The sequence below is a fragment of the Megachile rotundata genome, chromosome 11, assembly GCF_050947335.1.
Source record: "Megachile rotundata isolate GNS110a chromosome 11, iyMegRotu1, whole genome shotgun sequence".
Lineage (NCBI taxonomy): Eukaryota > Metazoa > Arthropoda > Insecta > Hymenoptera > Megachilidae > Megachile > Megachile rotundata.
The window spans coordinates 6,447,491-6,473,666 of NC_134993.1; the positions used below are offsets into that span (position 1 = coordinate 6,447,491).

The window sequence follows — 26,176 nt, forward strand, 5'->3', positions numbered from 1 at the left end:
TACTAAATCCTTGGCTGGTAAAAACAGTCCAAAAAGACTCAATCCAAAACCGAACCTCTTATCTAGAAGAAGTTCATCAGAAGAAGGCGCCAAAATGAAGTCGACGAAAGGGAAATCTGCTCAAACACCTAAGCAGCAAGATATGAAACCGTCATATGAAGATCTCCTGAAGATGATTACCAACCTCAACGAAACGATAGCAAATCTATCGAAACAGTTATCAGAGGCACAAAAGCCGAAAAATGCCGACAGGGAATCCCCAGAATTAAGGGCGAAAGTACCTGAGGTAACAATGGAGGCCGCGGAAAAACCCAGGCTAACGGTACCTGCAGCAAACGACTGGACGACCGTCGTACGGCCCAAGCGTAAGAACAACGCCACCACCTCATCCCCCACGACCAAGGCTGAAAGTACCACAATGGCTACAACGGCAGCTCTACCAACCCAGGAAAAAAGGCCTAAATTCGGAAACCAGGTAAATGTTTCTAAACCGGTACCTAAAAGTAACAGACCCCCACCAATAGTAATATACAGTAATTCCTGCAAAAACACAATAAACACAGTATCTACAATTACAAAAGACTTTTACGTAAAACGTATCAACAACTCAAAACACCTCTTGTACGTGGACAGCGTATCATCCTACAAAGCAGCGTGCAATACCCTAAAATCAAACAGTATTGAATATTTTACTTACACCCCAAAAGAAGAAAAATTAACGACAATTCTGTTGAAAAATTTAGAAGGTGACTTCGAACCCGAAATGGTCTTAGAACATCTAATTAGCAAAAACATTGAAAGCGTAGAATTTAAAACAGTAAAAAAATTTGCAACTCAACGCTCCTTAAAAGAAGGCAGAAATCTCCCAATCTACTTAGTTCAAATGTCGCAAAACAGTAAAATCAATAACGTTACCAAAATTAAAACATTATTACACTCGCTAGTAACTTGGGAAAAGTTAATCAAAAAAGATCGCATCCAGTGCAAGAGGTGCCAACGTATCGGTCATGTTGCTTTAAACTGCAACTTGAACTACAGATGCGTTAAATGCAACGAACCCCACAACCCCGGAGAGTGCCCGCGCACCAGGAACATGGACACAAAACCGTATTGCGTAAATTGTCAGCAATATGGTCATCCAGCTTCCTACAGAGGATGCCCGAAAATAAAAGAAATCAAACAAAAAATTGAGGAAAAGAAACAAAACCTGAAAGTAGAAAAAGAAAGGAAAGAGAAATTTGTCAATAACCTAGTAAATCCAAATATTTCATACAGCGCGATAACATCAAATAACAAACACCTACAAAATGCCCAACAACCAAAACCTGCACCCCCACAACAAAACACCAGCATAGTATCACACACGTCACTGTTAGACGAAATTAAAAATATCATAGCCGTTACAATTACCTCGCAAATCTCACAGCTAGCAGAAAATATTGCCGCAAACACTAACCGTATTGACATTATAGTAAATGCTTTAGAAATCGATATTTAAAACAATGCAGCCCGTGACACAAAGAAACACCATCAATGAATTACTTCTCCGCGAACTTAACATAATCCAAATCAACGTTAATTCCATTATTACTAATGAAAGAAGAGCTACTCTTACAGACTGTCTGAATAAGCACAAACCCGACGTAGTTTTATTATCCGAAACAAAATTAAATCATATTCACAAAATTAGTTTTAAAAATTATCATTTCATACGAAGAGACAGACTAAACTCCAAACAAGCAGGAGGTACGGGCATCCTAATTAGGAAAGATATTAAATTCAGAAACATTGAGATAAATAATATCGCGAATAGTGTTTGCTTCGAATCAACCGCCATAGAAATCAAATTTCAGAATAATAATACACTGTACCTCATAGCAGCATACGCCACTAGCAATTGCAAAAAGGAATTCATGATGGAATTCAAATCAGTATTTGACTCCCTGGAATTGTTTAAGCCGGACAAGTATTATCTGTTGGCCGGAGACTTAAATGCTAAGCATCTTGCGTGGGGAAACACCATTAACAATAGTCGCGGAGTTTCACTCAACAAATGGTTTTTAGAAAATCAAATCACCTTCAAGACATCACTTCACAGAACAGCAGTCCCATCGTATCCAAAAAGCGGTGCGTTTATTGACCTCTGCTTGGCGGATAACAGAATCAAATTCTACAACATATCGGCCCCTAATTTACTAAATTCCTTCCAGTACGACAGTGACCATAGAGCCTCCATAATGACAATATCCATTCCATCGACAGACTATTTAACGTTCGAGCAAGCCACCCCAAACAGAAAATACAATTTTGGCAAAACAGACTGGACAAAATACGAATCATTCTTAATAGAAAACGACAATATCAATATACCAAACGACAGAAACCTTTCGACAGACGAGATAGACAACTACATAGATAAAATAAACACGAACATACTTAACGCCATTGACTTCGCGGTTCCACGTATTGAAGAAAACTTCAATACAACAGACAAGTACATAACCCCAAAAATAGAAAAACTTCGCAAACGCAAAAGCCACTTAATTACACAAATCAACAGACTTTCGCGAATTGAAAATTATACAGCAAATAACAAACCGGAAATAGACGCATTAAAAAAGGCACTTTCAAAAATCAGAAACGAAATCAAAATAGCATTTCAAACTAACGTTAGCAATTACTGGAAAAATCGGATATCCAAAATTTCACCACAAAAACCAGACGAAATGTTCCCCTCAGTAAACAATATATTTAGAACCAAAGATAGTAACGACATCGCAACACTCAAAATCCCTCCAACACACGCAAATCTTTTAGAGAAATCGGACATTAACATCAACCGTCTACGGAAAGACACAAACAATACGATATTACTTACAGAGACACAGGACAAAGAACAACACACCAACATAATAAATCAAAAAGTCGAGACTCTGAAACAAGAAATACAAAACTCCTCCACACTATGCACATTCAGCGCCACAAACACCGCGGACAGCCCGGACGAAGACAGCATCCCTCCAAATTATTTTACATCCCTCTATACTCTCATAAACACCTTTAAAAATTTGAACAATAAAAAATCATCCAGTTTTGACGGCATACCCAATATAGCCCTGAAACATCTTCCCCAAAGATACATATATAAATACGCTATCATATTCAATAACTGTTTAAACGCATCCTATTTCCCCACCATTTGGAAGACAGCCAAATTGATTACCATCAAAAAGAAAGGCAAGGACGGTAGTGATCCGAACAACTACCGACCAATAAGTCTACTTCCTAACATTAGTAAAGTCTTCGAAACGACAATAAATAATGCAATTGTTAGCTTTTGCAAGTCCAGGGATATAATACCGGAGACTCAATTCGGTTTCCGCTATAAGCACTCTACAATTCATGCAGTCACAAAATTCACCTCAGATATCTGTTGGGCCAGAAACGCAGGAGACTGCGTTGCGGCCTTATTCATAGATTTAGAGAAAGCTTTTGATACAGTTTGGTTAGATGGGCTCTTCTTTAAACTCCTTAAGAAAGAATTCCCGCCACATCTAATAAAAATAATTTGGAACATGCTCCATGATAAATCATTTTACGTAGTAAATGGTCAATTTTCATCTAGAAAAGCTTTCAAAGTTAAAAACGGGTTACAACAGGGTACAGTAAATTCTCCTATTTTATTCAATATTTTCATCAGCGATTTATTAAAGTTATTCGGTCTCAATAGCGATAACGACAAAAAAGCGATAGCCTTTGCAGACGACCTCCTAATTTACATTCGGCACAATAAAGCTTCTAAATTACAGTCGCTTCTTCAGGAAATTCTTAAAAACATCCAACATTACTTTAACACGTGGAAACTAATGATTAATATAAACAAATGCGAAACCATTTTATTTAGACCCTACATATCAAAAATTTCAGATGCTAACAGTGACGTGCGCAAACACGCAGGCAAATTTCAAATTCTAGACAGCCAAAACACAAACAATAAAATCCCACACAAAGAAATCGTCCGTTACCTAGGTATACACTTGGACTTTAAACTCAATTACAACCAACACATAGACATATAAATAGACAAAGCACAAAAATCCTTCGTAGCACATAAGAGATTATTTTATTCTAAAGACCTCGATAAATGCGTGAAAATTCTGTTTTACAAGCTCCTCATCAGGCCCATACTAACATACGGCAGCCCCATCTGGTATAACATCAGCCCAGGAACGATGGAGAAGCTCCGTGTATTCGAAAGGAAATGCATCCGAGCCTGCCTCAACCGATACCGTACACCAGAGTCGAACTACACGAAGAGGATTAGTAACTACAAATTATATGAAGAAGCTAAACTCATCAGGATAGATTTATTTATACTTAAACTAATCAGAAACCACTGGTCTAACATTCACCATATCACATCTAATAGCCAAATATTCAGCTCCGTATATCCGAATCCATTGTATTTCGCGAACACCCTGCAGACAGGATACACGCCACCCGAATCTTTTATATATTTAGACAGCGAAGGTTATATTCAAAATTCTAGAAATATCCCCCTCATCTACCATGTATTCCGAAAAACCTACGACAAAACAATTACATACGACAGAAACTTAAATTTCGACGACCCTATTATGCGCTTCAACTATAAGTTATCGAGTATAGACACTAAAGACAACCATAGACAAAATAATAAAAAATACTGGTGGCTATAAATTAAAAACTAAAATCTAAAATCCCCAATAGTGTAAAATCCTCGGTAGTATAGTGGTCAGTATCCCAATACAGTTTGGTTAGATGGGCTCTTCTTTAAACTCCTTAAGAAAGAATTCCCGCCACATCTAATAAAAATAATTTGGAACATGCTCCATGATAAATCATTTTACGTAGTAAATGGTCAATTTTCATCTAGAAAAGCTTTCAAAGTTAAAAACGGGTTACAACAGGGTACAGTAAATTCTCCTATTTTATTCAATATTTTCATCAGCGATTTATTAAAGTTATTCGGTCTCAATAGCGATAACGACAAAAAAGCGATAGCCTTTGCAGACGACCTCCTAATTTACATTCGGCACAATAAAGCTTCTAAATTACAGTCGCTTCTTCAGGAAATCCTTAAAAACATCCAACATTACTTTAACACGTGGAAACTAATGATTAATATAAACAAATGCGAAACCATTTTATTTAGACCCTACATATCAAAAATTTCAGATGCTAACAGTGACGTGCGCAAACACGCAGGCAAATTTCAAATTCTAGACAGCCAAAACACAAACAATAAAATCCCACACAAAGAAATCGTCCGTTACCTAGGTATACACTTGGACTTTAAACTCAATTACAACCAACACATAGACATACAAATAGACAAAGCACAAAAATCCTTCGTAGCACATAAGAGATTATTTTATTCTAAAGACCTCGATAAATGCGTGAAAATTCTGTTTTACAAGCTCCTCATCAGGCCCATACTAACATACGGCAGCCCCATCTGGTATAACATCAGCCCAGGAACGATGGAGAAGCTCCGTGTATTCGAAAGGAAATGCATCCGAGCCTGCCTCAACCGATACCGTACACAAGAGTCGAACTACACGAAGAGGATTAGTAACTACAAATTATATGAAGAAGCTAAACTCATCAGGATAGATTTATTTATACTTAAACTAATCAGGAACCACTGGTCTAACATTCATCAAATTACATCTAACAGCCAAATATTCAGCTCCGTATATCCGAATCCATTGTATTTCGCGAACACCATGCAGACAGGATACACGCCACCCGAATCTTTTATATATTTAGACAGCGAAGGTTATATTCAAAATTCTAGAAATATCCCCCTCATCTACCATGTATTCCGAAAAACCTACGACAAAACAATTACATACGACAGAAACTTAAATTTCGACGACCCTATTATGCGCTTCAACTATAAATTATCGAGTATAGACACTAAAGACAACCATAGACAGAATAATAAAAAATACTGGTGGCTATAAATTAAAAACTAAAATCTAAAATCCCCAATAGTGTAAAATCCTCGGTAGTATAGTGGTCAGTATCCCCGCCTGTCACGCGGGAGACCGGGGTTCGATTCCCCGCCGGGGAGGATAATTATTTTTTTTCTTATTGCATTATTTTGTACATTGTAAAAATTATTGTCAAATTTAATAAAACTTTCTGACCCCCTTCCCTTACCCCCACTTCCTTATTCCTCCCTTCCTTTTATAAATATCAATGCTTATATAGTTTTAGCCAATTTCTATATATAGTGTAATGTCGTGTATAAGTAATTAAGCTTAGTATAAGATGTACATAATGTAGCATTAAGGGCTATGTATATATAAAGCCAAATGTAGATAGTGCGTGTTCCATGTAGGAACCTTTTATCTTAGTTAAGTTTGTTTGTTGTTATACCTTTTTTTGTGCGTTTAGGTTTATTGCATCCTGTATATATTATTTATTGGCAATAAACGTACTGTTACAAAAAAAAAAAAAAAAAAAAGTGGTCAGTATCCCCGCCTGTCACGCGGGAGACCGGGGTTCGATTCCCCGCCGGGGAGGATAATTATTTTTTTTCTTATTACATTATTTTGTACATTGTAAAAATTATTGTCAAATTTAATAAAACTTTCTGACCCCCTTCCCTCACACCCACTTCCTTATTCCTCCCTTCCTTTTATAAATATCAATGACTATATAGTTTTAGCCAATTTCTATATATAGTATAATGTCGTGTATAAGTAATTAAGCTTAGTATAAGATGTACATAATGTAGCATTAAGGGCTATGTATATATAAAGCCAAATGTAGATAGTGCGTGTTCCATGTAGGAACCTTTTATCTTAGTTAAGTTTGTTTGTTGTTATACCTTTTTTTGTGCGTTTAGGTTTATTGCATCCTGTATATATTATTTATTGGTAATAAACGTACTGTTACAAAAAAAAAAATAAGTGGTCAGTATCCCCGCCTGTCACGCGGGAGACCGGGGTTCGATTCCCCGCCGGGGAGGATAATTATTTTTTTTCTTATTGCATTATTTTGTACATTGTAAAAATTATTGTCAAATTTAATAAAACTTTCTGACCCCCTTACCTCACACCCACTTCCTTATTCCTCCGTTCCTTTTATAAATATCAATGCCTATATAGTTTTAGCCAATTTCTGTATATAGTGTAATGTCGTGTATAAGTAATTAAGCTTAGTATAAGATGTACATAATGTAGTATTAAGGGCTATGTATATATAAAGCCAAATGTAGATAGTGCGTGTTCCATGTAGGAACCTTTTATCTTAGTTAAGTTTGTTTGTTGTTATACCTTTTTTTTGTGCGTTTAGGTTTATTGCATCCTGTATATATTATTTATTAGCAATAAACGTACGGTTACAAAAAAAAAAAAAAGTGGTCAGTATCCCCGCCTGTCACGCGGGAGACCGGGGTTCGATTCCCCGCCGGGGAGTGCATTAAATTTTTCCTTTTTTATATTGTCTTTATTATATGTATATCTGTTCTACGTTTTTTTTATTGTATATAAAATTTCAACCAACATCTGTATGTAATAAATATTGATTCTCCTTCCCCAACTCCCAACACAACACCATCTATACAGTTTTTCATGCCATTTCTGTATATATTGTACAACTCATTGTATAAGCGATTTGTCTTAATTTCAGATATTCTGTATATATTGTATAATTAAAATATTCTGTATTAGAAATTATTGTATAGATTGCGCGTGCTTCATGTTGGAGCCTATAATCTCATCGACATATTTATCCAATGTATATACCGTTTGTTCGTTTTGGTTTATTGTACCCTGTGTATATAATATTTATTGGCACAATAAACGCTCTGTTACAAAAAAAAGTGGTCAGTATCCCCGCCTGTCACGCGGGAGACCGGGGTTCGATTCCCCGCCGGGGAGGATAATTATTTTTTTTTCTTATTGTATTACTTTGTACATTGCAAAAATTATTCACATTTAATAAAACTTTCTTACCCGCTTTCCTCACTCCCACTTCCTTATTCCTCCCTCCCTTTTATAAATATCAATGCCTATATAGTTTTAGCCAATTTCTATGTATAGTGTAATGTCGTGTATAAGTAATTAAACTTAGTACAAGATGTACATAATGTAGCATTAAGGGCTATGTAGATATAAAGCCAAATCTAGATTGTGCGTGTTCCATGTAGGAACCTTTTATCTTAGTTAAGTCTTTTTTGTTGTTATACTTTTTTTGTGCGTTTAGGTTTATTGCATCCTGTGTATATTATTTATTGGCAATAAACGTACTGTTACAAAAAAAAAGTGGTTAGTATCTCCGCCTGTCACGCGGGAGACGGTGCACAGTGGTCCCAAATCGCAAAAAGCTGGCCAAAAGTCGAAAAATGAAGTATTCAATTTTTAGCTTTTAACTATTGGGTTGGGTACACTGATAGTTTATGACTTCAGTTCCAAAAGGTACAGTTGCCCAGTTCATCTACCTGCATTGGTATTTTAATAGGAAATTGACTTTCGTTCGAGCAATACCTAGCACGCAAATCCAGCAAGAATAGACTTCATTAGAAAAATTTGTAACTCAGTCCCCAGTGCATTAATTGTGATTCTGCAAAATGGAAAACACAACTAAAGGTATGTAGAATTCATAGACACATTACAAGATCAACACTTACAAAGTATAATACAACAGTTGAACAACGCTTTTTAATAAAAATTCAAGTAAGTGACGACCTCGGTATTTATAAAAAAAGGGAAAAGTTTATGAGTTCGACGGAGTTGGACTAAAAAACCAATTGTCATATTTAGTTAAGACTACAAACATTTGAAAATATAAATACTTGTGTTTGTCGCTGATTCATGCGTGTTCGCCTCTCTCTTTCTCCCTGTCATACAATTAGTCATTCGCTCACTATTTTTGTCTCCTTTTTTTCATACCTGCATAGGAATTACAAATAGGGGAGACGCCAACATTCAGGTATACGTGACCCCCGGGCACATAATGCCGAAGTAGAATTAAGCAAATAAATGTTGAGTTTAAGAATATTCAGCATCAGTTTTTTCATAACTTTTTACGAATATTGATATGGACGCCACAGGATTATTATAAATATTGTTAAAAAAAGTATAATATAAATCGGTCTATAGAATTTAACATTATAAATAAAAGATGTATTGATATGTTTGCGCATGCGTCTATAATTACATTGTTGCTGGAAAGATTAAACTTGTTTAAAATATAGTTTAGTATAATATTTATATTTATATTTCAGTTTCTGAAGAAATTACTCTATCAAAGAAACAAATATTCAATGCACTGAAAAGTAATTTGAATTGAACACAAAGTAATTTAATGAACGTAATTAATTATTTTTTTCGTAATTTTGTCTTTAATTTGTAACCTCGAAAACCACTTTGTACAAATTTTCAGCTAAATAGAAGAATACTTTCATATTTTGGTCAGCTTTTTGGTTTTTTTTAATACTGAACGTCCATATTGAATTCGCCATTTTGTTTTTCGTAATTTTGACTTTTGATTTGTAATTACTGACCTCGAAAACCCTTAGATACGAAGTTTCTAATTATATTTTGGCTAGCTTTTTGCGATTTGGGACTACTGTGCGGTGGTTCGATTCTCTGCCAGGGAAGGTAATAATTTATTTTTTTTTATTGTGTCATTTTTTGCAATACAAAAATTGTTGTCAAATTTAATAAAACTTTATTACTCCGTTCCCCGACCCCCACTTCCTTATTCCACCTGTTACTGTGTAACAAAAAACAATAAAAATTCACAATTCGTTTAGGTGACCCGTGACTTCCCAAAGCAACAAATATTAACTGTCCAGGTAGGTCAATTTTGAAACCATATTTCGAGGAAACATCTTAAGACCATAAAGTCAAAAAATTTAGCAATATACATTATTACCCCTATATGTGGCATAAAAAAGGTCACCGATTTACACACTTGGGAAAGTCTAAAAAATTTACAATCGTCACCGTCCTAGACCTCGAAGCTCTAGAGAACCTACCTGGGTCTAACGGTAGTCCCCGCCAAGTATATGCCATTTCCCAAAAATATAGAAAAATCCAAATAACCTATCAGAAACGTCGTTAGAAGAAGCCCCCACTACAACAAAAAGTTAATTTCGATAGAAATATTCGATATCTAAGTAATATTCTAACAAGGGACATCACCAAGGTGTCACACGCGGATTTTAATGAAATTTACATATGTGGTAGCTTTTCAAAAATCATTTAACACGTATTTTTTTATATCTGCGGACATGCATGTTGAGGGGGTGAAAATAGCCCTCAAAGTTCGGGGTTGAAAACACATTTTCTTTAATATCTCTGTAGTATTTTTGGAGGAAAAGGGGGAAAGGGAAAATTGGGGAGGAAAGGAGAAAATTAGGGTAAGGAAAGAATAAGGAAAATGATTCGGAGTCGATGTCAATGATGCGCTGCTATATTTTTCTTTACACTGTACACTCGCTCTCTGCATAAATCGCACTCACTCTATTCCGGCCGTTTCGCGTCCTTTTGTTTCTTGCGCTCTCTCTCTCTCTCTCTCTCGCTCTCTCTCTCTCTCTCTCTCTCTAGCCCTCATTCGCTCCTTTCAACCGCGCGCATTTACAAAATTACAACAGTTCGGCCATCCTGCGGCTTCGACGTCCTCGTCGATGTGACCGAATCTTACATAGCGCAATCAGAACCTAAATCTATGCCGCGTGCTCGCGTAACCGCTCGGTGCGCATATTCGCCCGCGGAGGATACAAATTTTAACCGATCAGCTGAAACTACATTTGAGTAGGCACGTTGGCTCTGCTGTTCGCCCTCGATATCTCGTACCAGATATCTATCCCTATCTAACACTTCGTGAATTTCATACGGGCCGCGGTACTTCGGTGTTAATTTTCGACTTTCTCCCGTCGCGGGAGCTTCGCTCCTGACCAACACAATATCGCCCTTATTATAATTTCTCGCTTCTTTACGGTTCTTATCGTATTGTCGTTTCATCACGCCCTGATTTTCGCGTAATAGCTCCGCTACCCCGCGTTTTTGCTCCTCTATTCCTATTTCCTCGTTGATCCGCTTTATTTCTAAAGTCAGTGGATTCTCGCGCCATCCGCTTATTTTATAATTAAAAACGATCTCTTGGGGCGTTCGACGCGTGACTCTATGTATACTGCTATTAATTGCCCACTGTACTTCATAAAGTTTTTCGTCCCAGTCCTCACAAGTTATTGTGCTTGTCGAGGTGGCTAAGCAATTCAATATTACATTATTGATCTTCTCTATCTGTCCGTTCGCTCGTGGAGTACCGGTTGCGATCTTAACATGCTGTATGTCATGTTCGTTACAAAATTCAAAAAAACTTTTGGCTGTGAACGCGGTGCCCCGATCAGTAATAATGCGCATGGGTTTACCGTAATGTGCCATGAATTCGATTATAAATCTTATTGAACTGGTCGCGCCTACATCTTCTACAGCCTTTAAGACTACGTATTTACTAAATCCGCAAATTATCGCTGCTACATACTTTTTGTCCCTTTCGGTAACGGGTAAAGGGCCTAAGTGATCAACGTGCACGCTCTGAAATGGCTTGTCACCCTTGTCTAATGGATGCAAAAATCCTGGCCTCTTTCCTGACGGCGTTTTATGATAAAGACACGCGATACATCGATTCACGTACTTCGACACGAATTCCCGCATTTTCGGAAAGTAATACTCCTGCTTCACTTTCGCAAGAGTTTTGTCGATACCTAAGTGTGCTAACGAACGGTGTGCTTCCGCTACTATTTCATATCTTAATTCTGCCGGGACATACAATCGCCACCTTCCTTTCGTTACTTTATATACTCTAGCGTTGTACATTGTGAATTTCGCATGGGCGTTTGCATCACCACTCTCCAACTCATCGCGTATACGTAAAATATCCGCATCGCTCCGTTGCATCGCCGCAACCCAGTCAGTCGTCACCTGCACGCCTAACACCGGGAGTCCTATCACCGCTGTGTCCTCGGCTTCGCCAGCCGGTTTCCTACTCAGCGCGTCCGCCACCTGATTTTGTTTACCGGTATGGTATTGTAACGTGTAGTTGAACTCTGAGAGCCGTATGAACCATCTCCCAATTCTGGGGCTTAAATCGCGTTTGTCTGCTAACATTTTCAAGCTGTTACAGTCGGTCCGAATCACAAAGTGTATTCCTATAAGATAAACGCGAAATTTTTCTAATGCGCACACTATTGCTAAGGCTTCAAGCTCATACGAGTGATATTTTGCCTCCTCGGGAGTAGTTTTTCGGCTAAAATAGCTAACAGGCCGCCACGTTTTATCTAATTGCTTCTGTAACAAGACGCCACCTAGTCCTATTGCACATGCGTCCGTGTGCACTTCGGTCTCCGCTCCGTACTGATACATCGCTAAAACCGGCCTATCGGAAAGCAATTGTTTTATTCTCTCGAAAGCATCCTTCTGCTCCACCCCCCAGCTAAAGGGCACGCCTTTCTTAAGAAGATCTGTCAAGGCTTTTGTGCGAACTGCAAAGTTTTTTATGAACCGACGGAAATAGCTACTCAACCCGATAAATCCTCGCACGTCTCTAATATTTTTAGGCTCAGGGAAATTAACTACGCAATTAATCTTTCGCCTACCAGGACGAATTTCTCCTGCTGATATATCAAACCCTAAGTACTCTATCTCATGTTTTAGATAATGACATTTTTTTAGATTGATTCGCAAACCATTCGCGCGTAGAAGATCGAACACCTGCTGCAGCCGTTGCAAACCCTCAATAACGTTTCTGCTTAGAATTACAATATCATCCAGGTACGCTATTGCCGTATCAAATCTTAATGATCCTAAAATCGTATTAATAGCCCTCTGAAAAACTGCAGGCGCGTTAGTTAAACCGAAAGGCATTCGGCGAAATTGGAAATGTCCGTCCGGCGTGACGAACGCAGTTTTTTCTCGCGATGATGGCTCTACTGGAATCTGATAATATCCACTGAACAGATCAATCGTACTATAATATCGATAACCGCGCAGCAAGTCGATTTGGTCATCAACGCGTGGTAATGGATATTTATCCTTCAATGTAATTTTATTTAACGCGCGGTAGTCGACGCACATCCGAATGTCCCCATTCTGTTTCTTAACTAATATCACAGGACTCGAAAACGGAGATTGACTATCCTCGATTACGTTCGCGTCTTTTAACTCGTCGGTTAGATTGCTTAATTGTTTTCGCTCGTGATACGACAGACGGTATGGTCGATACACAATTGGTTTATCTACAGTTAATTCTATTTTCATCGCCGCGCAACTAGCCTCTCCTAATTGTCTAAAATTTTTCGCGAAGAGATCACGATTCGCGTTTAACATATTAACGAGTTTTTCTGCGTCTTCGCCAATAAGATCAGTGTCTACCTCTTGCCGCGTGATTTCATCGTCGTTAACCTCCTGCGCCGACGGCGGTAGGTCGTCGACGTCGTTTTCCTCTTCACACGCTTCTCCTCGAGCGATCACCTCGCCCTCGTGCAGGGTGATCGGCGCCTCGGTGACATTCAGGACTGGTAGCACCGCTAGTCCTTCTTCGTCCGTCGAAACGACGCACCTTGGAACGCTGAAAGTTTGTACGCGCAGCCCTCCTTCAACGCAAATGTCTTGCGCTGGCAGTTGAGTACGCACCGTCACGTGTCCCAAGTAATTCTGTGGAATTACGTGCAATTCTTCAGACACGAGCGTTGTCCGATGCGGTGCCGTGGACGTTACAGTTGCCTGATACACATTATCCAACGAAGATGCGACGATCAGCTCGCCCGCCCGGCTGAGTATGACAACACCTTCAGCCTCCGTAAATGGATGTCCCACAAGAAGCGGTATGGCCTGACTCTCGCTTGGTACCACGTGTACTGCGACTCGGGCCTCTACGGTATCAATACTAATATTAGCAGTAAATACACCAATTGGACGTACCTGTCCAGCTCCATATCCGACAAAGGGGGCCAAAGTTGTCTCGTGATACGTCAGCCCTAGTTCGTCTGCAATATCCCGACGCACAGCTACTACGCTGCTACCTAGGTCGATGTAGCTCTTGACCAGGTGTCCGTTGATGAAAGCATCTTTGTAGTATTTTCGGTGGGTATCCTCAGTAACGTGCAGCACTGTCGGGGTTTCGTTGTGTACTCTTGACGTTGCCCTCGCGGTAGGTGTCGTCGACGTCACCGTTTGATTGCTACTTCCATTTCGATTCGTCATAGGGCAGGCACGCGACATGTGACCTATGTTTCCACACTTGAAGCATGTTATAGTTCTTGTTGTATTCGGGCATAGTCGTGCATGATGTCCCGCCTGTTTACAAACAAAGCAGTTAGAGCTCGTAGACCTTGTTGTCGCGCCACGTGCTGTACGTTGGCTCGCTACGGGGTTCTCACGTATGAACGCAGATCCCGCTTCCAAATCCGGCAGTAATTCGCTTGGGCTTTTATAACGGTTTAGAGGTCCCAAAAAATCCCGAAATCTTGGATTAATTAGACCGGACACAATCCATTCCACGGTCTCATCGTCCGTCATCATCGCACGGTTGCATCGCGCGAGCTTTTCATAAAAATATTCTATGATATTTTGACCGGTTAGTTGTTTATAATTCTGTGCTTCTAATCGCGTTTCGATGGCGCTCTTTTTACAAGGAAAGTCCCGCCGCAACAAAACCTTCCATTCCGTCCATGTACGTTCCCGCCGCGGAAGGCTATCCCTCCAACGTTTTGCGACACCCGCGAGCGAGGATAAAGCGTAATGTCTTACCGATATCTCGTCCCATTGGTATAAATCACCGTATTCTTCGATTTTCTCGATCCATTCATCCACAGAGAGCCGTTTAGCCACCGGATCAAATTTCGGCAGTACCTCGTCCACGTTGCGAAAGTGTTGCTCCGCCATCTTGACTTCCGTTTCCCGGCACGTTGAAATCGAACAATCGCCCCACAATCGGCCTCGATTTCCTCCTCGGTACCGTAAACTTCTCGTCCTCTTGATCGGTGCCTCCAACTCCACGGAAAATGTCCTTCGTTACCACTTTCCACGACCGCAAACCGAACAACTTCCGCTTCGCCACGTGCTCCGTATCGTTTCACCGGAATACGATTATTTGCGACACGCGAGTATCAGATCCCACTTCTGATTTCTGTAGTATTTTTGGAGGAAAAGGGGGAAAGGGAAAATTGGGGAGGAAAGGAGAAAATTAGGGTAAGGAAAGAATAAGGAAAATGATTCGGAGTCGATGTCAATGATGCGCTGCTATATTTTTCTTTACACTGTACACTCGCTCTCTGCATAAATCGCACTCACTCTATTCCGGCCGTTTCGCGTCCTTTTGTTTCTTGCGCTCTCTCTCTCTCTCTCTCTCTCGCTCTCTCTCTCTCTCTCTCTCTCTAGCCCTCATTCGCTCCTTTCAACCGCGCGCATTTACAAAATTACAACATCTCGGAAAGTAGAGGGTGTAGGAAGGTGAATTTTTTTTTAAATTGTGTAGTTTTTAGTCAGGAATTTAGTTAGTGACAAAAATTTCGGGAGAAATTATTTATTTAAATAATATATTCAAAAATTTGACTTTTTTTTCAATTTTTCACCCTAAATGCAGTTCGATTTTTTTGCAGATTTGTATACGAAAAATATGGATCAAAATAGGGGATACGTGTTTTTGGAATTTTTTGTTTATTGCAATTTAGCAATAATTATTACATATACAATTCTCTCTTACCTTTGACGGAGAAATAAATTGAGATTTGTTTCTGAAGAGGGTGAGTCCTTTTTATACGATAATTTGTCACGTCTTTAACAATTGGATAATATCAGATGTTTATTGTTCCATCGGTAGCCAGGGAAGGTCCAGCGGGCAGGTATAAGTCCGTCGCGGTACCAATCGTTGCTATACGGAATATAAGTTTCTAAAATCTCTTGTTTACAGTAAAACTAATTTGGGTTCACTTATTCGGACAGACTTTTCACTATCCATTATTTCAAATATTCACTCGCCGTTAATTCTGTGTGTGAAGTGTGACGTCGTCCGACGTTGGAGTTAGTCATGTGACGTCATCCAACGTTGGAGTTAGTTATTAAGTTATACTCATATACTTTCGCTACTTCGAGCTTCTCACGCTTTGCGTTACGCATATAATCTACCGCCAAATCAGCAATGTAATCATAAGTAACATTAGAACTACCCAGATAACATCCTATAAACCTTATTCCCACATCTCAACCCCTTAAGTCCTTTCGCCGAATCAATATCTCTGACATAAACATCCTTTTCAAAAGACAAAACAACAGATAACGACTGACAAAATTCTTTCCCCCTCCGTGATCAGTAGGCAATATAAAAGGGCCTGGAGATCGTACGGTAGCGCTTCCATTCCGATCCTTTCCGGTGCCTGGATCATTCCAGTGCACTACTCTGTCACGGGTCCCAGCCTCGATATTCCAAACCACGGGTTCAAGCCCCGACAAGTTAGATTCTCTAACTGTTACTCCTGTCCCTACTCACCTCCAACTCTACATTATTACGTCGCGCTAACCATTAAGTATATCTCTGTAAAATTGGTCATATTTCGTTTTCAAGAATATACCTTTATTTCATTTTATCTTTATCATACAGTTATTTGTGCCTCAAGAAACCCTCCTATTCGTACAATCCCTACGAGCATTATATTCTAGAGCAGTTACCTTGATTTAGTCGAGACCGGTGGTGCGAGAATCAGCCGCACGGGTTTCCTAGAGACATAATCAAGCTACTTCGGTCCGCACGATACGGTGGTGCGAGAATCAGCCGCACGGTATCAATAGTGTGTTTGACATCTTTGCATTTATTTTGGCTCATAGAAAGAAAGCGACGAGGAGGGCGTAGATACCAATTACGCAAGCTAGTAAGATCCTTCCATCTCCCAACCCCAGTACAAGTCGCGCCGCTTACTCATAACCACGTCGCGAACATAGAGTGGAAACTAATACCAATCGACGTACCAAATCAGCAATCAACGGGAAGTATCGAGAGTAAGTCACTGTGCTACGTTAAAACACCCGGGATCCCTGGCAGATGACGGGCGTACGTACCGCATGGCCAAAAAGATTGTACAATTAGCGTCAATACCGGTGAGTTCCTCTCCTATTTTACGTGAACCGCGATCCGGGACGTAACAAAGTGGGCATTCAAAAAAGTCTCTTTCGTAATAAAAAATTGACTGTTTTGCTCACGACGTCACACCACCCTCCCTTCTATAATTACTTATGCTTATATAATTTTACCCAATTTCTATGTATAGTGCAATGTCGTTATACATGGTGTGTTCCGAAAGTAATGCGAATGATTTTGATTAAAGGAATTTATTGAACCAATTCTTACAAATACTCAAAATTCTTCAAAGTACTGCCCTTGGGCTTCTACACATTTTCGGCAGCGACTCTGCCATGAACGGTACGCGTCCTGGAATGCGTTTTCTGGATCCTCTTTTAGGCGGTCGGTTACGGCCGCTTGGATGTCTTGTATCGACGAAAAACGAGTTCATTTCAGGGGTGTCTTGATCCGAGGGAACAAAATAAATCTACCGATGCCAGGTCAGGACTATAGGGAGGTTGGGGCAGCGTCAACATCTGGTTTTGGGTCAGAAACTCACGTACTCGCAGCGCGTTGTGGCAAGGCGCGTTGTCCTGATGCAGTATCCAGGTACCGGAGATGTGTTTTCTTGTCCTGACGACCCTTTTTTGCAGTCTTTCCAGCACATCCACTTAGTAGGCGGTGTTAACTGTCTGTCCTTCAGGAAGAAATTCTTTATGGACTGTTTGACAGACTGTTTTGCTCGTTAGTGGCCGCCCAGAGCGTTGATCGTCGTGAACCTCTTCCCGCCCTTCCTTAACGGCCTTTAACCACCACGAAACTTGTGAGTACGACAGAACAGAGTCCCCATAAGCCTCACGAATCACTTTATTTGTCTCCTCAAGAGATTTGTTTAGTTTAGCACAAAAGCTTTATCGCGTATCGTTGTTCCGATCATTGACTCCACTTTTTCCGTGATACGGTCACCAAACAGGAATTCACAAAAATTCATGTCCTGTTCCTTTCACAGCTCGGAGAGCCCTGGGACCGGGTTCGTTGGAAAGCTTAGGGTCTCCCCCCCCATCTACTCCAAGTGGTCCGACCAACAGAAGCGGCACAGGAATTTCGTTCGCATTACTTTCAGAACACACCATGTATGTATAACGGAAAAAACTGAATAACTTTGACGAATGAACAACAATCATATGATGTTGTAAAAAAACTAATAAATGGCTTATTATTTGATGAGCGAATTTTGGATACAGACAGCTATTATTCGCGTGTTCCCTTAGCAAAATCAATTTTACAAAGACATTTATATTTGTGCGGCACAGTGCAGCAAAACCGAAAATTTTTGCCGACAGAAGCAAGAGAAAAAAGCAAAAACGTGGCGAAATTCTGGCTATGGAAAATAGTTCAAGCGTAAAATTCGTCAAGTGGACTGATAAAAGAACTGTCTCCATGTTAACGACTTGTAGAAATCATAAATGTATACTAGTCGAAGGAAAACCTGGAAAAAGAAACCAGATCTTGTTCTTACTATATTAATACAAAAAAGGATGTCGATTTATCAGATCAAATAGCATCTTATTACAATTGCTTAAGAAAAACAGTGAAATGGTACAGGAAGATTGTAACGCAGCTACCTTGCAGATCAGCAATAGTAAAAGTGTGTTACACACACAAAATGTGGGGTGGTGGTCAAATGAAAGTTTTGAAAATTAAGGAAAAAATTATTGATAAATTATTAACAGCTGAAGAAATGCCAATAAGAAATGTTCAGAAGAGTTGCAGAGAATGTTATAAAAAATTGTCAGAACGCGTGGGCACCGCCATAGCCGCACGAAAAGTCAAGTGAATTACTACATTTTGCTCTCTTTGGGACAATTAGCCGACTTTGTGTGTACACTGTTTTTAAGAAATTCACAAAAAGAAATAGCTCTCTTATGTATATAAATATGCAAATAAATTTGTTAATTACAGTAGTCACTTTTTTATTTGATTGACACCGGCGTAAACCACCGGTAACTCATCCCGCCCGATGAGACAATTCTGCATGCATCATCAACTACCAAAATTTATGTTGTATTCGACGGTTCCGCGAAGACCTCATTTGGAATTTCAATAAATGACGCGCAATTAATAGGTCCGACGGTACAGAGTGGCCTCATTAGTATTCTTATTAGATTTAGGAAACAATGTGTCGTCATTTCTGCAGATATTGAAAAAATGTATAGGCAGGTTCTAGTGTGAGCAGGAGATAGCGAGCACAAACCCATCAGAATTTACGAACTGAAAACTGTCACGTATGGCACAGCATCCTCTTCCTTTTTGGCTACGCGAGCTCTTAAACAAATCGCAGAGGATCACGCGCAATCACTTCCTTCCGCGAGTAAAATAATCTCGAATGATTTTTATGTTGATGACCTACTGTCAGAATCCGATAGTGTTGAAGAAGCCATCGGATTGCATAAATCACTGACATCGGTCTTAGCGCAGGCTTGATTTCACCTTCGTAAATGGGGTAATAATGGTTCGAGAGTAACTAGTCCTGAACAGAATAATTCAATTTACCAAGTTGAGATTAAGCCAGTTGATAAAGAATCCAATATCTTGAGTTAGATGAACTGCGATATTCATTTGTACGTTCTCAATCAGGTAATGTTGAATTTTCATATAAATGAAAATGGCAAAAATAAATGCAGAAAGAAGTCGGTAATGTACTGAAAAGTCGGTAGTTAAGTATGTTCATTTATCGATTATTTATATGATACCGCTCGATTTTAATTAGATCCTCACATGTTAATAAAATAATATCAATATACTTCTTAAAAGAGACTTGAAGGTTTCACGGCCCGGCGTCATACAGGTATTACTGTTGAGGCTTTCGGGCGTAAGCCGTGTGTTACGTTCCGAACAGGAATATTTTTCAAAATTTCGTTTGTAGTATTCACCGACCGGATGTGTATCGATAATGCGTATTGCATTCTGGGAACACCCTGATCGAACGCAGTAACGGTCTTTTATGTTATTAAATAGACTATCTTTTAGCGACTAAACTAACAAGGGACATTACCCAATCGCCAATCGCCGATTTTGATGCGCTTTGAGTATGATATAGAACGCAAAAAAATATTTGACACGTATTTTTTTTTATCGGCCATCGTTCATGCTGAAGGGGTGAAAATGGCCCCCAAAGTTGGGGTTGCAAAACATATTTTCTCGAATATCTCAGGAACTATTAGGCCTAGACAAAAAATTAAAAGTGCAAATTTTTCTGTTTTAGAAGGCCAATAATATGGCCTAAATGGATTTTTGAAAAATTTATTTGTTTAAAAAATATGTTAAAAATTAACATTATTTTGCAAATTTTTTAAATAAAACTTTGTACTATTTTGATCAAATTTTACACATGTAAACTATAGGTCAAAAGACAAAATACGGATAAATTGGAATTTTTAATTTCCCTTGTGGAAAAAATATTATTGTCGTTGAAGTTATACGTACATTTTATACCTTCCGTTCGGTGCACAATTGATTTTTATACGTAATATTCTGGAAATTGTATTATATTACATTTTTTACACTAACTTATTTAAAAAAAAGAATTTGAAGGTCCGAAGGTGCCTGTAAAAAAATATGCCGTTTGAGTCAGATATCGCATTTGATCCGCGTTATGGGCGCGTACTGGTGGCAGTATTCGACGCACGGAGGATCTTAACGCGTAAATTGTACTTGTGCGAAGTGTAATATCTTCATAATGATGTAGAATACGTGCAATTAAAGGAATTACATCTGTTGATTAAGAATTTTTTCACGATTGTAAAATATATATTATTAGGTTGGGTAACTTTGAAAATACCACTTTTTTAATAATTCAGATCGTTGACTGTTCCGGTTGGTTGCTTGTGCCCAATCAGAAAGTGGGAATTTTGTTGATTGTGCGCACAATTAAACAAAAGAAGGACAAGGTGGATCGACTAAGTTATGAACAGGCTTTAAAAGTGCGCAACATCCGTACACAAAAGCAAAAGGAGAAATTTACTAAACTCCACAAGCCCAGAACCCAAGACCAGCCACTGAAAGACACACTAAAAAACCTGACTGACCTACCACTAATCCTTATCCGTACTGGCCAAAGGGCACAAGTTTGCCATCACTCCTAAATCCATCCCAACAGAAGAAATTATTAGCCAAGTTGAGAATGTCATTCACATCCTCCCAGCAGAACAGGCCAATGAAATATGAAGACTCACCACCAACACCTTAAAATCGGCCAAAGCACCTACTCCCAACCTGACCAAATCCGAACAAAAAGCACTACAGAACATTAGAAAATTAAAAGACATCCTTGTCCTCTCAGCTGACAAAGGCAACACAACAGTCATCGTCAATAAAAACGATTACATCAAAAAAGTACATGACCTACTGGTCAACACAACCTACAGAACAGTAAACAAAGATCCCACAAACTTGGTTGAAAGAGCCACCACTACCTTGATCAAAAATGCCAAACTTCCTGACCACATCACAAAAGCTATCCTACCCAAGGAATCAAAAGCACCCAGACTCTACGGACTACCAAAAATCAATAAACCCAACATCCCACTCATTGTCTGACCCATAGTCAGCACCACTGGTTCTCCTACATACAAACTCTCAAAGTACCCTACATCCGTCCTCAAACTCCTTACCGACAATACACCCAGCTCCATAATAAACTCGTCACACTGTATAAAAAAGATCCAGAACATCCGAACCCTACCAGAGGACATACTTCTCAGCTTCGATGTACAATCACTCACAGAATCAATCATACCATAAACCGACTGACCAACCAAACAATAAAACCGACCACAGACCACAGACACACACGACAAAGAACACGCAACTACTAAAATAGGACAAATCCTCACCTCCCCCAAGGACCCGCAGCCGCAGTTGTCTACACCAGGGGTAGGCACCATGCTCGTGCGGCCAAGTATACATCGGCGAAACTGGGAGAAGCGTGAGCATCCGGCTCACAGAACATGAGTGTTGTGCCAGGTTGGGCTACATTCAATCAGCCGTGGCGGAACACCAGATTACCATTGGGCACAAAATAATGTTTGATGAAACAGAAGTTTTGACAAAAACATCAGCCTATCTTTCTAGAAAGCTCAGGGAAGCAATAGAGATAAGGAAACACCCGAACAACATCAACCGGGAAACAGGACATCATCTTAATCCAATCTGGCGCACGCTCTTCCCAGTTTTTTAATTGTACGCATAATCAAAAAAAGTCCCACTTTCTGATTGGGCGCAAGTAGCCAATTGGAACAGTCAACAATCCGGAACGTGAGCATCGCACTATAATACATATAATGTATTATATAATACCCACTATAATACCCATACTCTTCTTCTTTATTGTTTCTCTATGATTACAATATTTCTCACGCGAATACAAAATCTTGTGTGCTATTTTAAGAGGTCCTTCCAAGTTATCTTTCCTTATATAATAAATTCGTTTAGTGTTTAAAAGTCATTGTGTTTTTTGTGTTATTTTAAGTTTAATAATCTCCCATATTTCATCAGAAACCATACCCTATTTCCATCAGGCAAAATCACAAAACGCAGTGTTTTGTCAGAAATAGCGCAAACTTTTGGTCCCCTCGATCTTATTGGTTCTGTGATTGTTAAAGCTAAATTACTAATGCAAGAACTTTGGCAACTTTAAGTCAGCTGGGATGAAAGTTTACCGCAGGACATTCATACGCGCTGGGATAGTTTTCGAAATGAATTGTGTGATCTTGCGTCATTAGCAATTCCGCATCAAGTAGTAGGCAATATTAACCCTTTCGCTCCGAACGATGGATATATCCGTCATCCACATGAAAACCCGCAGAGCCGAACGCCAGATATATCCGACATTCACATTGTGACGTGGTATTTTATACCCGTCACAAGGAACCTCCTCGGAGGACCGGACAGTCATTGCATAAGGGGCAAAAACCGTCTAGAGAGAGAACGAAGCGCACGTAATATCGTATGAACCAAATCTGCCGCCGCTTTATTTTGTATGTACCATTGGGTAACGACGTCATCACCAGCGAAGGAACGCGCCGCTACCCTGCCGCTACCCCGCTCGGATCCAGCAATAGACCAAGAGAGGCAGCGGAGTAAGGGGAGGAAGGTTTGCGAGAGAGCGACGTACACCTAAGGAAGGTTCCGCTACCCTGCCGCTTCCCCGCTAAGGACCAGCGATAAAGGAAGAGAGGTCGCGGAGCAAGAAGAGGTCCTGCCGAAGATGCCTTCGCGAGAAGACGGAGACTTCGGCCTAGGGTGGGGGTGATCACAAGGTGTCCGAATACCGGCATAAGGGCACGCGGTTTAGCATTCTGTATTCGGCTTTTGCCCAGTGACCTGGTATTTAGCGAAATTGTAAAGGCAATCAATCCGGACTTACCGCTGCCGCCTAAAAGCGTAACCGCCTGTATCGGACATCTCGGTAAGCTCCTCACCTTATATCGTTGTAAAGAATTTGAAATCGAGAATAACGTACCGTGGGTTGTCGAACACCGGGCGAGCCAATCACCGGCCGATTCTGCAAAATGTGGCCGGAGTGTCGGCATTGATTGTTAGTTAGTAATTAGATTAAGTAATTGGGGAAAATCCGGAAGTATCGTGAAATAGGAAGATCGTTTCTCGATCTTCCTATAAGCCACGCTCGGCAGGTCACTGAATCGGACCTGGGGGATTGGTACCGCGTAAGCCACAATTTAGTTTCCTAGTCTCGCGAAAGCGTTGCAAATCTTGTGCCACCCACGTCTCGATTTCGAATTCTCATTTACGCGGGAGCAGATCAGAAAGTGCATGTTTTGTCGTATCGGACATTTCGTAGTTGTCGCGCTAGTTCTCGCCTTCTCTCTCTAGACGGTCGTCGATACAGAATCGATTCGTGCGAATCCGCGGAGGCGCCGCGACGGTCGTGGTCGCGGATTAGGTCGGAAGGGCCGTTTCGAGAATTCGCGGGCGAAGCGAGGTCGCGGGCAACTAGCGAGCTAGCCGCGAAATACCGCGTAGCAACATGATCGCCCTCTGGAGACGAACGCCGGATATATCCGACATGCTGGTAAAACCGCGACCTAGTTTTTGGATAGTAACGCCCCTTGTGATTGATGCGTAAATCTTTTGACGAAACGAATAAACGACACACCATTCAAATTATATTCGTTCTACCTGCGTTTTTTCATTACTATTGTGTTACGTGTCATAAAGAAATAGAAAATCGAAAATACTACAAACTTTAGGATAAAGAATTTCAGCGAAGTTTTGTATTGGTACATCCGCCTGCAGTCTAAAAATATCCTCACTTCTTACAAGTATTATAAGTTACTTTTCATTTCAATAAAGTGCTTAGGTTTTGCACTCCTTTGAGAATCTCAATATCAATGCCAAGAATGTGATGTTGGGTTGTGCGTGCATCCGTGTTTCAGAATATATCATACGAAATTAAATTATTAATTACTATATATTATACAGGGTGTTACCTGTAACGCTACTCACGATTTTTCTCCCACTTGCAGTCACCTTACGAAAAAAAGTTTAGAACAATATTTGTAGGGTATGAAGTGCACAATAGATATTAGTAAAACAAATTTTGAAAACAGTTTGTTTTCTTGGCGAAGTCAAGGTCACCTTGTGTTTTTTAAATAGGAACATACATTTTTTTTTATTCATAGCTTTAGAGGACATCGAGACGAATTCAAAACATATATTACATGATATTTTTATTAACATATTACTCGATTTACAGAAGTGGAAATGTGAAGTACTTAGCTTGTGACTTTGGTAGTACAACCATGATTTAGTTCCAAAGAGTTTATTTTATTCCAAAATAAACTTTATTTAATTACATGCTCAAAATGTATGCCGCCTTCTATCGCGCAATATTCCGGTCTTTTACTTCACATTTCCACTTCTGTAAATGGAGTAATATGTTAATAAAAATATCATATAATATGTATATGTTTTGAATTCGTCTCAATGTCCTCTAAAGCTATGAATAAAAAAAAATGTATGTTCCTATTTAAAAAACCTAAGGTGACCTTGACTTTGCGAAGAAAACAAATTGTTTTCAAAATTTGCTTTACTAATAACTAACTTTACTAACTTTTTTTCGTAAGGTGGCTGCAAGTGGGAGAAAAATCGTGAGTAGCGTTACAGGTAACACCCTGTATATATATTATTAATTATTCGCTCATAAATTGCATTATATTTTTAGTTATTATTTTATGTACTGTTTGCGATTAATTATTTCTTCTATTGAAACACTTATAATTTGCGTGTCAAAAATGATTAAAAATACGATTTAACGGGAAAACTTGTGAGAAACTAATTAATAATAAATCAAAGCGTATTTTTATTAATCAAACTAATATATATTTGCCACCAAATAAAGCGTAATAAAATAATAATACTTTTTGAGCGGGAAAAACTCATGATTCTCTTGGGTATAAAAGGGCGTACAGCAGAGGCTGCGAGCGCAAAACAATCTTTGAAGTACTATGTGCCGGACCTCTTCGGAAGCGACGAACTGGAGCAGTTTTAACTGGTAACAGTCTACAAGATTCTTAGTTTTGACTGGACAAAACTAAGAAACGGTCTTGTTTCTGAACGGTTAAATTTCGAACCGTAGATAGGCATTGCGTACAACATCCGAGTCGAATGTTTTCGGTTTGTTTTTGTACCGTCAACTCTCGGAAGTAATCCCGTTCTGAATGCTGCGGTCCTGGACTTGTTACGAAAATGTAATATTCGATTTTCCGGGGCTAGTAGGGAGGACCCCGAGATGTTTTTAAGGCAGATAGAGGAATGCGTACGCAGCAACTCCCGACGCCGAGTTATTAAGGTGTATTCCGCTCGTTTTATCCGGTATCGCGGCCAAATGGGCTAGATTTCGAGACGAAAATTGGACCACGTGGGAGGAATTTAAAGACGCGTGGCGTGCGCGATTTGTCGATCATGAGTTACAAAGGGCACTGTGACACGAAATCGCCAATGGAATTCAAGGGTAGCATGAAAGGGTTGTGGACTA

The 26,176-nt window shown here is 39.6% G+C and overlaps 1 protein-coding gene and 1 non-coding gene across 4 annotated transcripts in view; one reads left to right on the plus strand and one right to left on the minus strand.

Moving 5' to 3' along the window:
- Positions 1-26,176, minus strand: part of LOC105662208 (protein-L-histidine N-pros-methyltransferase) — a 433,690-nt gene that overhangs the window by 210,861 nt on the left and 196,653 nt on the right. The window lies entirely within an intron of this gene.
- TRNAD-GUC (transfer RNA aspartic acid (anticodon GUC)) lies at positions 6,047-6,118 on the plus strand. Its single transcript has one exon. It is a non-coding gene; the product is annotated as a tRNA-Asp (tRNA).